The sequence below is a fragment of the Lates calcarifer genome, linkage group LG13 (genome assembly GCF_001640805.2).
Source record: "Lates calcarifer isolate ASB-BC8 linkage group LG13, TLL_Latcal_v3, whole genome shotgun sequence".
Lineage (NCBI taxonomy): Eukaryota > Metazoa > Chordata > Actinopteri > Centropomidae > Lates > Lates calcarifer.
The window spans coordinates 1,880,578-1,896,532 of record NC_066845.1 but is presented as its reverse complement, the minus strand read 5'-3'; positions in this window follow the sequence as shown (position 1 = coordinate 1,896,532).

Here is a 15,955-nt window from a genome sequence, read left to right as displayed (position 1 = left end):
ATGTGCACTCATTTCTTTTATCTCACCTGTTCATTTACTGCCTGCCTGTTTAGACAAATATCATCTTCTACCTATCCATCAATTATATGAACTCATACTGTGGGTTTGACTACTGTGACTCCATCTGTTTTCTCTGCCTGACAAATACTTGCCAGTTGATGGGGGAAATATCTTGAAGTCTTGAAGCCGTGTAGTGTGCGTGGGTGTTATGTTCCACTCTATATTTCATTTAACTGTGACTTTCTGACTGTAGCCATGGAAACTCAGCCGTACCGTAACCCCTCCCATGGTAATACCATATTAAAGAGAAATTTTGTAATTTAATGTAATGGAGTAGCTGTAATTGGATTAGTATACTATTACAGCTATTGCCCTTATCTTCACAGCTTTCTCCTAAATGTTCCACTCACTGATGTACTTTCTAACACTGGTTAGTCCCCTGGCAGAGCAAATGAAAGTGCTCTAGCAAGCATATCACTCACATATTCTTGCATAAATATGCTATAACCATTAAAATCTCTGATAGCAACCTGTGATACATCACTGCTCTGAACAGAGAACACTTTATAAAAATGGTATCTCTCAAAGAAAGCTTTTATTTTCACTCTGGTGACTTTTTTTGAAAACATAAAGGGGGTTTGAATGGCTGCAAGGCTGCCACCTGCTTCTCCATATCTGGCAGGTCCCCTCAGCTGATTCCAGCTGCCTGCTGGAGGAATTAAGAGGAGGAGATTTGGAGAGCCTGGGCAGATGTAACAGCTGAGTTGACATTAGCCTGCGTGGGACAACATGCTGCTCAGATAGAGAGAAATGCTCTGCACTGCTAACTGGGAGGCTTAAGGATGTTGCCTGCTTCATTATGTCCTGGACAAGCTTTCCGACTTGCTAGCCAAAGTGTATTTTCTGCCTACTGCCCACGCGTATTTTAAAGGATGGAGATAGAGTGGTGGTTTGTCCAGGTGTGAAAACCTGCTAGACCTGCAAAATGTAACTACCTGGGTTGACTTTAGGAAAACCAGATGCCAACTTAAAGGCATCTAACAAGGATGCAAAAAAAAAAAAAAATGAAGCTTTGGTAACTTGGATTGTGAAGAAAACTTTTCCTCAAATGTCAATCAAGGGATGCTGGGATGCCTTGTCAAAATTTGACAATGAATAATACACACAATATGTTACACATCTAAGAAATAAGCTACAAAGTCAACAGGGTGACATTTAATCAACTATTTAATACTTGTTGGCAGGTCTCAGGGCTATGCTTTATGTTAAGGGTGTGACTGACATATACTGTCTATCAGGATGAGGATTTTCTGTCCAAGTGGATCAGCCATTCTGTCTCTATTTATTCCAGCAGGAAGACATACTGCTCTGCAAAATATTCTGAGCAGGTCTTATGATAAGGAATAAAATGACTTGACATTCCACAGACTGCAAGATGTATTTCCACTGTGTAATGGTATGGCCTGGCTCTGGACCATAGCAAATAATGGAAACACATGAACTAAAACAAAGGAAATTTATTAACTCCAACATACCATAGAATTGTGCGAGAGAAGAGGAGCCTCCCAAGTCAGAGTTTTAAATAACTACAAATGCCCAAGTAATATTCATTCCACCAGTTGCCCAGTTTTGAGGCACAGTCACTGAAATACTGATAAAAATGAAGTCATCCTCTCTTTGTCTTTCATTCCCCACTCAACAGATCTACAGTACTTACCTCCGATATTTTGTGTTGTAAGGCAACAAGTTCACTAGTACATCTAAATAGAAAAATGTAATATTCATCAAGGTTAAGGGGCCTTATGTCTCAATGTGAGAATGCTAGAGAATTAAATTTGTTCTAGTTTGTGGACTCAAAATGTTTGCACTCTGCTCTTTCAGTTCTTCAGAGGCTGTGAGCAAAATAATGCAAACTCCCACCTACGCTCTATTAAAATTTAAATGATCAAATGTATCTTTATTAATTTCATCCCACTAGACTTCCCCTTATGGAAAGCACATCAGTTAGACATCAGTTTTTTTTCAAGACTGGGCAGGAAACTGTGATTTAATGGCATCACACACACTTCACTTTAAACCACATTATTGCCTTTATTTAGGTTTTATATTCTGTAACAGTTAACATCATAGAGTACAGTACAGATGCACAGGGACCTAAACACTTCTGACTAAGGACCAGCCAGCAGATTTATAAGTCTCCTGTTGATGTGGTTGTGTTTTAAGAGTGGAGTCACAAAAGGTTTGGTACACACTCTACTGGCACTGTTAAATTTTAGCATTTTCACACACAAACAAATTGATGGGATCTCTGGAACAGGGCAGCATCTGTAACAATCTGTGCGTGTACATGGCAAATTAGTTTATTACTAACACGTTTGCAGGTTAATAGAGCTTTGATTGGCTCCCTTCTAAATTCTAAACATGAATTTCATCAGACTCCAAGAAGCTGCTCAACAACATTACCGACAAATATCTGCAGCACACTCACCCACCCCCATCTCAAACTCTTCAGGGACAGTTGCTGCCTGGAATAGACAGAAACAATTAAGTCACATTTTCCCATTAGAGATATGTAAGATAGGTAGTTAAAACAGAGATCCCACAGAAACACTGCATGAAGATTTGATGTTATATCCCAATAAAGACTGCATCAATGAATAATATAAATAGTGCTTTGTCATTGACAGTTTTGCCTTGAGAAGAATAAACCTTGGGATTCTGGTGTCTTAAAATGCTAGTAGACTTCTGGGAGTTTAAAGTTTTTGCTCTAAAACAGAGTATGAGGTAGAAAATGAGTTTTTAAAGCATAACCCTATCAACCCACTGCAGATATATTATGGTCGTTTTGTGCTATGGGGCAGTAAAAACCATACTTATTGCCCCCTTAAAGGGATAGTTGGGGTCTCTAATGAGTTGGTCTGTTTTGTTGTGAGCTGGAAATCTTTTCTGTCCGCCAAAAAATCTCAATGTCGCCGGCTGAGATGAATGAACTTTGTGATGGCAATTTTGAAAACAATGTTTGCACAGCGAATGTTTTTTTTTAGTTGAATTGCACTGACATCACTAACAAATGCTGTTAATTCCAGTATTTAACTGAAAGAACTTGTGTGATTGATCACATTTGCCTCCTAAAATTCTCATCTTTCCCTAAAATTATCCTTCACTTCCTATTATGTAAATTACATAAACGGATCTGCAAAAGCTAATTCAAAGATCAAATGCTACATTTCAACGTGAGACCTTGTGAGCTGACATGAAGACAAAAACCAGAGACTGCAGTCGACGCATAATCATTGCTGATCCCTGCAGACTGAGATGTTTAATCACAGAGACAAAACATCTGCCTTCCCTCCACTTTTTCTTCTCTGTTTTCACACCTCTCACATTCCTAACAATGTTTTATTTCATAAAACCAAAAAGTTTAGTCATGTTACTTTGACTGCCTCTCAGCATCGGTGATTACAGCTGTATTGCGGTTGGTGTCCATGGCTGCAGTGCTGATCTTCACATACTTCATTGTTTGGTGGATTAACCTGTTGGTAGGTCATGTCTCTGCCTTCCCTTTTGCTCCAGCTACACAGTGTTAACGATGCGTCAGTCTGGGCAGTGCTGTCACCATGTCTTTAGGCTATATTGCAATGATTCACATGAGTGAGCCATTAGGAAATGGATGTTTTCATGACCCTGTGTGGAGAAGAGCGAGTGGGTTGAAAGTGCAGGCTTTCTAAAAAGGCAGGCACCCTAATAGCCCATATACCCTCTTTATGTGAGGAAGACATGGTGCACAAACACTCTGACAGATCCGTCTTCTTAATTGTCTAGGCTTCTATTTATGACTGTCTCATTAAAAAAGTTCATGTCTGTAGTGTGACTTGTAAAAATGGAATCTATTTTAATATGAATAAGATGAGAAGCGCTGTTAGGAGGATGTTGATGCTTCACTTTTCATGGATGAACCCTCCGACAAGGATTCAATTCTCCATCTCTTGTTTAGACACCCCTGTTAGGCATTCAGCCTGTTAAGAGCTCTGTGAAAACATGAGAAACACTTAGTCCTTGTGAGGAAGGATCTGTTGTTTACAAAACGCCTGAGCTTTTAAAGGATGCTGCATGTTTTTTTTCCCCTTTGACTCAGAAAAGCTTTGTGGGAAAAAAAGAAGGTCCAAGGAGCTAAGAGCACCACTCTCTGATCTATTCCATTTAAAGGGACATCTTTAGCTCAATGTGTTTAATTCATTATAGGCTCCCTTTATGTCAGACTTTACCAGCAATTTCTACTTCTTTCTTCTGCCTGCCTCATGGCAGCAGCTGGCTGGGCAGACAGTCACAACACAGCCAACGAATTCACAGTCAGGGCCACTTCTCTGGGCTGGTATCCCTCCCTGCTGAGAGCTGAGGTTTGCCATGAGGCTGACCCCTCACACACTCGAGGAGGAGCGGTGGGGCCAAAGAGTTTATAGAAGTCCACATGGGAGATGCCTGCGGGGAAATTACCCCTCCTACTCCTCCTCTGTGCTTTTGTACACGCTGCCTATCTTCTCTTTCCCTGTGCTGTCCTGCACTGTAAAGGCGTGGCTGGGGTCCCTGCAGGGACCCATTTGCCTTCCATAAAGCCTATTGCTATGGAAATTGTGTGTAATTTCAGGGGCCGTTAACGGTGAGAGTGCAGGCATGCATATAGAGCACTACTATCATCACACTAGAGCAGAAGAGTACCCAGGGCAGAATCTCATATTCGTTGCTCCTTTGCCAGTCTTTGCCCCTACAACATGACATGCATCGCCTGATGCTAGCAGAATAAGGAATGGACACACTGGAGAATGGGCAACCTGGTGGAGGGAGATGAGAGGCGGATTGAGTGGGAGGGAAAACTGAAGAGGAGGCAACGGCACTGAATGTGTGTGTGTCGCATGGGGAAAAAGAGGGAGTGTTTTAGAGAGGGAAGAGATTGGAATACTAGATGAGAAAGATGGAAACAGAAGAAGTGAAAAGAGATAGTGGAAGGAAAACCGAGGAGAGAGGAGCCTGAATCAATATTTATACTGTGAGGCGAGACAATTCTGAAACAGTAATTAAATTGGTGTGTCATATTTCATTCCATTACTGGGCCGAGCTTGCATGCAAATGATCTAAAAGGCCTCCTTTTCAAGGGGATTTCATTTCTTTTATGACAGTGAATAGAATTGAGCCAGGCAGAGAAAAATAAAATACTACTTCAGTATTCATGCTTATTGTTAGGAACTTAGGGACCATTCAGCTGCAATTCAGCAGGAGGGAGTGGGGGGGTGGTATGATACAAATCCCTCTTGGAGACAGTCAACTCCACTTTAAACTGTTTTACACCCAAACTAGGCACAGGGGTGGGGAAGCAAATCAATCTCATTTGAATAATGATTAGTGAAATGAGGCAACATTGATGCTGATTGGAAACATGGTCTGATTCCCAACATCACCTCTCCTCTTCCCCTCCTCCCCTCTCTGGAGTCAAGGAGAATGAATAAAACATATCAAAGTAAATGTTACACTGGAACGCTGCCTGTGCAGATATTTTGGGTCATATGCAGCCTCCTTCAAACACTCAGTAGTTGCTATCATTTTCACAAAAATGAAAGCTTACAATTTGAATAAGTGCCTGTACTGGTTAGTTAGCTTACACAGGAAATCGGATGGATGACTCTGGAAGGTGACCGCTCTTCTGTAAATCTGGCCACCAGTGTTTACTGTAAGTATTAGTTTCAGGTGCTGCTTCCCTATTACAGTGCTCTGCACTTCTGACAAATGGAATTTAGGGGGGAACAACAAAACACAGCTGTGCTCTGCGTAGCCAATTAAAAGTTTCCCTTCCACCTCTTTGCCACTCAGTATTGGCTGTTCCTTTTCAGTTCCAACTCTACAGTGCAAGAAAAAGGATCAAAAGATAGAGGAGGGCGTTAAAGCACAGCATCAGTGATTTTTCTTAACAAACTAAAATTGTCTTGCTGTACCTTTTTCTACTGTTACCCAATGAAGCAGCTCTCCTCTGAGAGGAAAATGCCCCTGACCTGGGAGTACAGGCAAAGACACTAAATAGCAAGGGATGGAGAGCTTCTGGAGCAGAGCCATGTTCAGAGCACAGGTTGTGCCAGTGGCATCTGAAGTGCTGCCAATGGGAAACACGACATTAACGTCTATAGTGGTGGAAAGAACAACAACTGCTTATATTGTGTGTTCCTGTGCCAGTGCCCACAGGGAAAAGGTTGTCAGATATGATGTGTGTTTTTGAGAGTTCCTGGAATTTATGTGCTTGTGTGTGCTCCCTACATGCTCCTTCTGACGACTGGTAGCAGAAAAAAAAAAAAAAAAAAAACACAAAAAACACACAGTCCAATCAGCAGTGGTAGATACTGCAGGTACCACAGTAAGCCACTATACTACATGTATGCATGCATTCAAAAATTCACTTAAATAAAATTGCATAAATATATTTCTGGCATAATGTAGTCAAGTATCAAGTAAAAGTGGCCATTATGCAGAACTGTACTGTGTAATTTCTAAATTGTTGGGTAGTTTTATCTATTAAAAATCATCATATTTTATCTGCTGATCTTATATTTAAAAACATAAATAAATGTAGTGGAGTTAATAGTAGAAGATTTCCCTACAAAATATATTAGAGTAGGGGTAGAATAGGGGTATGAAATAGAACCAAAATACTGAAGTATCTCAGATTTCTACTTAAGTACAAATGTACTTACAAATGTACTTAAGTATATAGGACATCTAATGTCCTATAATATCAGATATTATGTCCTGTTGATTGGATATAATCTAATTATGCTGAAATATCATTTGAAGATCTATGTAAAGTATGATAGAAAATTGGACAAACTGCCAGACAAAACCCCTTTTGATTAGACAGACATATTCAGGTGAAAGAGAAATGTTTGAAATGCTGACTGGAGGAAGACAGCCTAGAGAACCTCAGTTCAGTCAGTGTCAACTGCTGCTGGTGGAAGCTGTTACCATCTTCAGAAAATGCAGAAAAAGTAAATCCATCTAGCAACACAAATGCACTGAAGGATAATCATTCCGCTGGTGTTGACAAGCTGATAAAACTTCATGCATGGCTTCTTGCTTTGAGAAGTGCAGCCAGCCGTAAGAATGACATATTTAGTCATTATTGTGCAGAACATATGGTGGCGCACACAGCTGCCAGACACGGTGGCCGGAACATGGTGGCCCTCAGCAAGACCTCTGGTGCTTGCAGGGCCACCAGCTGAGGGTGAGCAAAAAAGCTTGAGTGCTCAATGTGGCGCTGGATGCAACATAAAAGTCACTCATTTCTCTCAAAGCAACCTTTAATCACATTCAGCGCAAAAGAGATATTCAATAATTTAACTTTTTTCTACCTGCCTCTTTCTTTTCAAGATGATGAAGGGCTGCAGCTTCATCGATTGGAAGGCACAGAAACAAATGACAGTCACTCATATTCATCATGTGAGTGCTTGTTGCTTAACAGCAAAAGCATCGTCTTTGAACAGTGGCAGGAAAAACACATGAAAGCATACAAACTCCCAAACTTCTTTCTAGCTTTGAGCCACCACGACTACAAAAACTCATAATCCTAAAATTAGCATTTTTTATGCACATTTCTGCAGACTAACTCTAGATGGCACTGGAGACCCAGTGGACTATTTCCCTACGTGTGTCTGTGTGTGTATGTACAGCATGTGTGCATGTGAATGTGTGTGCATGCAAGCACGTCTGTGTCTGCATCTGTGTGTATGCCTCCCAGATTCAATTATTCATCATTTCCAGTGCAAATATGGTTTGGCTTTTCTACATCTCTTCTTTTTTTTTCTCCCAGTTTTGTTTATTATTTATTATGCTGAGGCTCACACTGTTTGGGTAGAATAGAAAGCCGGGTTGCAATAATGTCACTGCGTGGGTGTCATAATTATGTTCCGATACAAACACACAGGAAAAGGTATTGGCCTCGTCTTGCAGTACCCAGTGCTGCCGAGTCAGACACATTTGTTTGCCTTGCGTCTCAGCACTGATAGCCAGCGTCTGCAGACTGTATTATTTCACCAATAACTGACAGACATGATTCTCTAATACTATATCTGTCCCTGGACTGGAATGGATATCTGTCAGTATATCATCCAGTGTGTTCCCAGAGTCCACCATGGTAATGATTCATTTTGCTCTCTCCATTCATGTTTTTTTTCCTGTGAGGAGGATTTCACATGCAAAGAATTATTCATAATGACATATTGACTTTGGAAAGAGACTTTCTATCTATGTTAAATTCATGAGTCACTCAGAACCCATGGTAAATACATTTATCGATCATTGCTGCCTGCCATGGATCTTCAGGGCACACGCAGTGATTTATGATGCTTTCCAAACACAACATGAAGAATGTTTCTCACCGTTATGAATATGTTAAAGATTTTTGGGGCAATATTTGTAAAGACCATGAGAATACTTGCAGTGAGCTTGTAATATCGCCTAAAAGAATCCAAGCAAGGTGTCTCAGCATAAGAGTGATTTAGGAAAGATCTCACAGCGACTCAGAGCAAGGAAGAGACGTAAACCTTTATCTAACTGAGGAGGTATTTTGTTCTTTTTCAGTCTCTGTTGTTGGTTGATCAAGAAATCTCAGCACGCCTCCTTCAGTCATTCATGAACGCTCACTCAAATCCATTATAACACAATTTAGTCTATATTGAATTGTTGGTTTGTGACTCTCCCACAAATGAAAATCCTTCTTTATCAAATATTAAGAACAATTAAATATTTGGAATGTGGTGAACATGGCTCTCACCTGTAGTGAAAACACTACACTGAAACAAAATAGCAATGATGCAAATGTGTCCCATCGGTGACCCCCACAACACAACAGGTGGGCTGTGCCATGTACCCATTAATACTGATTTGTTAGCTCACAATTTGCTCACATCAGGTGAGACTTAGGTTGAAATAACATTCATGACAAGATGGGATTACTACAGAGACTAAGTAACCCAAACACATTTCAAATGACGTCTCAGTCTCCCTGTTGTTGAGAGTTTGGACTACTTTCCTGCCATCTCTGCTTCCTGAAGACATTTGTTCAAAAAACTCTAAAGCTCCATTGAGAATCCTCCTCCCTACTCTTAACAAGTTTTCTACCTTAGGAGCCATCGTCAGAGCTAAGAGGCTTTGTGTTAGCTTTTAGTCTTGCTGGGATTTAATCGTATTTTTAAGGTGAAATTCTCAAAGCTTACAGTAGCTTCCAACTGGCCGATTTGGAAGAAAAATATAAAATAATATGGTATGTCAATTCTAATGTTGAGAGGCCCATGTTTTTGGTGTGAGAGTAATTCAAATGCATCACATCTAGTTTCTTAATTTTGTGAAGTGATGCCAGTCAAAAATACTTTTAAATTACTGAGATCAAAGCAGAAAATGTGGCCTCTGCTTGGATTATGTTTGAAATCCCTGCCAACAAATTTAAGTCAATGTAATGTTGTAATTTAAAACACCAGTAAATCAAGACATACAAAAAGTTGGCTGTTTTTTTATTTTAGTTCTCTCAACTTACTTATAATTTCAGCCATGCAAGTGGCATGCTTCTGATGATGGCAATATTTGTTGCTTGGTGAATCAATAGTACATCACCATGGAAATATTTCAACAGCTATTGGATGGATTACAATGAAATTTGGTACAAATATTCAAGATACCCCAGGGGATGAATTGCTATTGACGTTTCATCTTACACCATCATCGGTCAAAATTGGTGTCCAATACAATGGTTTATGACCAGACACTCTCAAAACTAATGACATTCCCATCAGCTTCAGCTGCACTCTGTGTTTTGTGCTAATTAGCAAATGTTAGTATGCTAACACGCTCCCATTAGCATTTATCTCAAAACACTGCAATGACTAAAGGCATCAAACATTTTGGGATGTTTTCTGAAAACCATCTGCCAGTCATTTCCACCTCACTCTGCAACTGGCCAGGTGTGCAACACTACAAGTGCCTTCGACAGGAGACTGTCCAAAAGTGTGCGTTGTTATCATCATTTGAATAATCATCACGTCTTGGCTGTCTCTGTGATGGCCATGTTTTTTTGCTCCGCCTTGGAGTGTTGCCATTTGCTACAGCTATAAACACTTTTGCCTCCAGGCGTAGTTGGACGATATGTTGTATGAGTGAGTTTGTTTCGAACCTCCCCAGCTGTGACCCCACACAGCCAATTGCATGGCCATAGACTCTGCTGTTGTGTCTGTATGGTGAACTCACAGCTACAGAAAGGTCTACGTATATACCAGTACTCTGGGCATATTACATATTCTTAGCATTTTCAGGAGACATGGATGTCATTCATAGCAAAAAGGTTAATCCTGACTATTCTCTTAGCTGTGGATTCTGAGGTAAAGTTGCTGCAGTACTATAAATATCTTGCTTATAAAATTGCCCTTTTGAAGAACTCATAACATAAACCAGTTTTTGGAGTCTGTCCCCAGGTCACTCAAAAACTTGAGTTGTCCCTTTCTATACAAATCTTCACACGCTGTATACAGACACGTACACATGTGTGATAGCTGAGTTGACTGCTCAAACTTCTGAAGAGATAAGGTGTTGAAGGTGCTAATCTGCCAGCTCAAGGTGAAGAACAGCATAGCTTTTGCCTGTTTTTCCCCCCTCCCTCTCTGTTGGCTGGCAGGCAGATACATGACCCCACAAAAGCCGTGGGGAAGGAGAAAGGCAAAGAAGATGGCAACCAGCCAAAGATATGTAAGTCCTTACTGTTTTTTTGGTCATGGTTGGCATCGCTACATGGAGGCTGGAGATAAGATGGAAGCAAGGATTTTTGCTTAAGACTAAAAGAGGAAGGGATCGAGGGAGAGATAGACTGGAGAGGCAGAGGTAAAGGAAAAGGGGGGGAGAGACAGAGGGAGGGGAAGAAAGAGCCGGCTTGAGCAGAAGGAGGAAACAGCAAAACAAGCCAGGAGAGATAGATTTAAGAGAGGGAGGAGATAAAGCAGAGGGATGGGGCTGTTGGGATGGAGAAAGAGGCAGAGGGAAGGAAGAAGCCAGACACCACAGCGTGTTTAAGCTGGCTGCTGTGTTTGAAGACACAGAGGATTTTGGTGAAAGACATGATTCTTATGCATTCAGATCTACTGTTTCACACATGCAGCAGTACCACTTTCTAAAATGTTATGATTAATCATTTATCTAAATAATTCACATCTTTTTTTAGTGGCACTTGGGGAAAAAGCTTAAGTATGATTTTTATATCAGAATATGTGAATAGACTGATTTATATCTTCTTTAATGATAGATTTTTCTTATACAAGGTTGCACTATATTCCCTGGCAATCAATATGTAAAAAGAAATTCTTCCTGGTTAATTAATAGCCGGTTTTGACTAATGTCTTGTGCCTATGGACTAATGGTAGGCAAAAGAAATTATGAGAGAGTTGAGGAAAAGGTTGCATTGCTGAGTCACTCTCCAAGGAGCCATTGGGACAGAAAATTTCAATGAAGATTAGATACAAGATTTTATTGTTGAAGCTCCCAGCGAGGCTCGCTGTGTAGGAAAGTTTACTTTGAACCGTGCTCATTAAAAATTGCGGTAAAAAAATTCCATCATGAACTAGAATGATTTTTTCCCTGGAAATCTCAGCCTCATGCCTGAACTAACAAAATTCCAAGTGTTAAAGCCTCAGAGGTGGTGGAAATACAAAGAGGAGAACCACTGTATTGAGGTTTGAAATATGTCATCTCATTGCCCTAGGAGAGTTCAGCCTGTATTAGTGAACAGTGAGTGCTGTCTGCCATAGACAGAAACAAGAGAAAAGAGTTTGTTCCTCCCTGTTATCATAGTTAATGGAGCAGCTCGAGGCTGTACATCGATGTGACAATGCAGATTAGAGTTTCAGCACTCCGGTTTTGAAGCTTTGGAAGAAAGTTTTTCCAAAACCGCACATGAACTTTCCAGGGCCAAAAGAATAACACACATGAATTCTCAAAATGAGTCTTATTTCCATTTAAGAAGGCTCCTGCACGGGAGTGAAAAAATGACTCTTTATAGCGTTGTTATCTGGGTGTGCAAAGTAACAGCACTGTTGGTTGTTAAGGCATGCAGAGAGTGAGAGAACCCTTGACAATATTTTGCAGCTCTGGTGACACTCATGAGTGCACCCTGAGACTGTAGTATTGCTGCTGAAATCCTTTACTAACACAGTGACATGTGTTACAGTGTTGACAGGAGATGTCATTTGCTCCCATCTATCCTCTGTGGGGGTCCAGACATCTCTCACATGCCTGTATAAATCTCAGCAGGAACACTGCAGGGACCAAAATATGTGGAAGATGTATGTTTTCTATAAGTGCTTGGTGCTTTTTCTCCCAGCATGAAGGAGTTAACACGGCCACACTGTGTAATGGAGTGTTTTCACAGATGAACACAGAAGCTTGGTGTGTGGTCTTCCATCCTCTGCAGCATGATCAATCCATGCTTATCTGTCTTTATCCTTCATGTATATGCTTGCACGATTCTGTCATTCTGTATCTCACTGATGACAGCCATCCGAGGCAATAAAAATCGAAATAATCAGTTAATGTCATCATGTCCATTTATTGAAATCGACTGCTATCTGTTGCAGCTGATTTTAATCTAGTTTGTCAACAACAAATGACCTTACCATCCCCGTGTTGAGTGTTAGATTAAATGGATGAACCTTTCCATAGCTGTAGCAACATGATGCTCTCCCTCCTCTTCTCACATAACATGAATGGAGCATCATGTTATATTGGTATTATTAGCAGGAAGAATCACACAATTTCTACAAGAAAGAGAATTTTGTTGCTTACAGAGAAAACCATATCACACGTTGAGTAATTTTTCATTTATTATTGATGTCAATTATTATTAACAGCACTGTTTTCAGGTATGGCTGTTGTGTCTTCTGTATGTCAGTGTGATCAAGTATAGATTGATGGTTAGATAAGACCCAGAGGCAAGATGAAGCCCTCCTTGCAAGTCTTGTCATCTCAGCCCATCCTTCTATCCTAACCTGTCTATCCCTCCTCCATCATCCTTATTACTCTCATTTGTGAAATTGTTGGAAAAGTTGCATATCATGTATTGCAGCCATTATATCATATCTGATGTGATATAAATGATATCAGTGTAACACACTCGTGATTGAAAGAATCATAATTCCCGATAAATACAGTCTGTTATGTATGATTCAATTTGGTATAATAGATTATTTAATTGATCATTGGCCACAATTACATACACATAATAATGACTATCATCAACACTGCAAGCAAAAGCAATAGTCTAATTAAGCTGTTAACATAATCCTCCACGCTGACAGCTCCCTATAATAATTCTGTGTATGTGAGTGAAGTGCATATCTTGAGAGACAGCTGCAGGAATTGGAGCGAGTTTTGTCAAAAGAAAAGGAACAAAAAAAAAGAAAAAGAAAAAGAAAAAAAAGGGTTCTGATCCTGTCGCTATCAAATTTTACCCGAAAAATAATTACAGCACTGACTCTGCAGAAGCACAGAAGCTTTTAATTCCTGTGGTTTTTCCAACAGAGCTGCTCTGACATTGAGTCTGCCTTTCTTACTCTTGTTAAAATGCCACCAACCTGGCACTCAAACTTGTCCAATAGCTGCATCCACATCCATGTTTTGCAACATCTGTAATGTAAACCATGTGACTCTAACATCTGGTCACGAACATCTGCACAGTATAATTTAATGTAATCCAACAGCTTTGCAATAAACACCATCTCTGTGAAGCTTACAGTTTTTTTGTTGAGACTGTCTGAGAGGTGTTCTTGAGTTAAAATGAATCCTCTGATGGATTTCACTATGTTGTAACATGCTGTGTGTGTGTACAGGGGAAAAAAAAAAAAAAATCATGCCCCCATTTTCTTACTTAGCTCCACTAATTATTATTTTTCTGTACAATGGTCAAATGACTGTATAATGGCAAAAAAAATTGGCAACATTGGACTTTGTATTCAAAAGGTGGCCAGAAATATGAAAAAAAAAAAAAAAAAAAAAAAAAAAAAAATCAAGGCCTATTGAGAAACTAGTGTTCTCAAGGTCAAGACTGAACTTTCATGCGCAGTGCTAATGCTGCTGCACATAGTGCAATAGCAATGTTAATAAACAGCCGTATATGGAGCATCATTAGTGTTCATTTAGCCATATTTGTGTCTACCTAATTAATTCAGGCCCAAAACTCACTCTTCTTTTACCTCTGTTTTTGATCATTTCAATTTCCTAGGGGGAATCATCTTACTTTTTAGTGGCTAACTGCTCCGGTGTGTTCCGCCAACAGGTCTGTGTACAATAGGTAGTGTACCTGTTGCATGTTTAAATGACACCTTTCATGTAAAAGAAGCCAATGTGATCCATTAAAACACTGCTTCACAGTACTGCCAAAGGTGACAAAGGTCGCCTTACATCCTCATTTACAGAAAGTATGATTCCATCAGCTTGATATAATTGGTGTGTCCAATTGACAATTTGAATCTGGAATATAGCTTGCGGCAAGATGAAGCCTGCCTTGTCAGGTTTGGCCTGACCTTACGTTACCTCACCGTGTACCCCACCTTTCTTGTTACTGCCTCCAACCTGATCCTTTGAAGTCCCTTTCAGGAAGACTCAGAATTTGGTCTGCACTGCATGAGCACAGGGCTGGGGGGTGGGAGGGGGCCTTGAGGTCTCGAGTCTTGGGACCTGTCACTCCGGACCTCCCTGGCAGAGTGGAGAGGGAGCAGGGCGAGCAAGCACCATGCAGCTGCTGCCAGGATCACTGACTCTCTGACTGCTGGCATGGAGTGAACAGCCTGGTGTGGGAGTAGATCTCCCCTGTGTCTGGGGTCTCTCTGTCTCTGCTTTTCTTTCTCTCACTCGTCTCAGCTGTGTAATGAGCATTGCTGGCTGAGAGAGCGGAGGAGAGAGAAAGAGTGAGAGAGAGAGAGCCAGTGTGATTGTGTGTGCATGTGTCTCTGTGAGTGAACGCTGATTGCTTGAATATAAATGGGATGTGCTCATTCACCTAAATCAAGGCCACATGCTTCGGCCCAGAGTAAAGTGCTTTGAGCGCAATGAAGCATTGTACTGTATCTGCCACTCAGCTCAGAAAATAAAGCTGGGCACTTTTCCTGCCCTACATGAAATACTCAGGGTAACCTTCAAAGAGTCTGTTGTTATAAACTGACTTCATGTCTGACCTGATTCTAAAGATTTTGATATTTTCTTGAACTAAATTCTTGTCATGAATGGAAAACTGGGATTTTTCCCCCTCTTTGGCCTCATTTCCTTAATCTAATGTACATGCTACAACATTTTTTTTGGCTATTTCCTGTTTCATTAGGGAAGGACATTCAATGACTGGTCATGTTTTCTTCAGCTGCAGTGTATGTCTTAAAGGATAAAGCTGGTGATATTCCATATTTTAGTCAGTGATCCAATGAAAAGACAAAAACAAAGAATGAATTTCTCCCGCTGAATAGTATTGACTTTGAAGTCTGACATAGCTTATTCCTTTCTGTAACAGACCTCCATCTGTGTCCAAAAATGCTGCTTTGTTATGATGAACAGAGTCCCTGCAGATTTTCTTCTGAGTCAGTCCCACATACTCCCAAATAATCACTTGTGCACCAAATGTATATCAATCCACAGCTGACAACAGTCCTCAACAAATGCCGCCTACTCTTGGGAAAGCAGTTTTGCTAAAAACTACAGTGCCTAGCTGTTTTAAGAAATTACTTTTCCTTTTTCAAAGATGAAACAATATATTTGTGGACTTTCTACAGCAGGACTCATTGGACTTGGGGCACAGATATGTTAGAAAAGTCAAAAGGTACTAGGAGACAGCTAACACATTGTTGGTTTTGGTCTTTTTGTGCAATTTGTGAGACAAAGAAAAAAATTATATGATAAT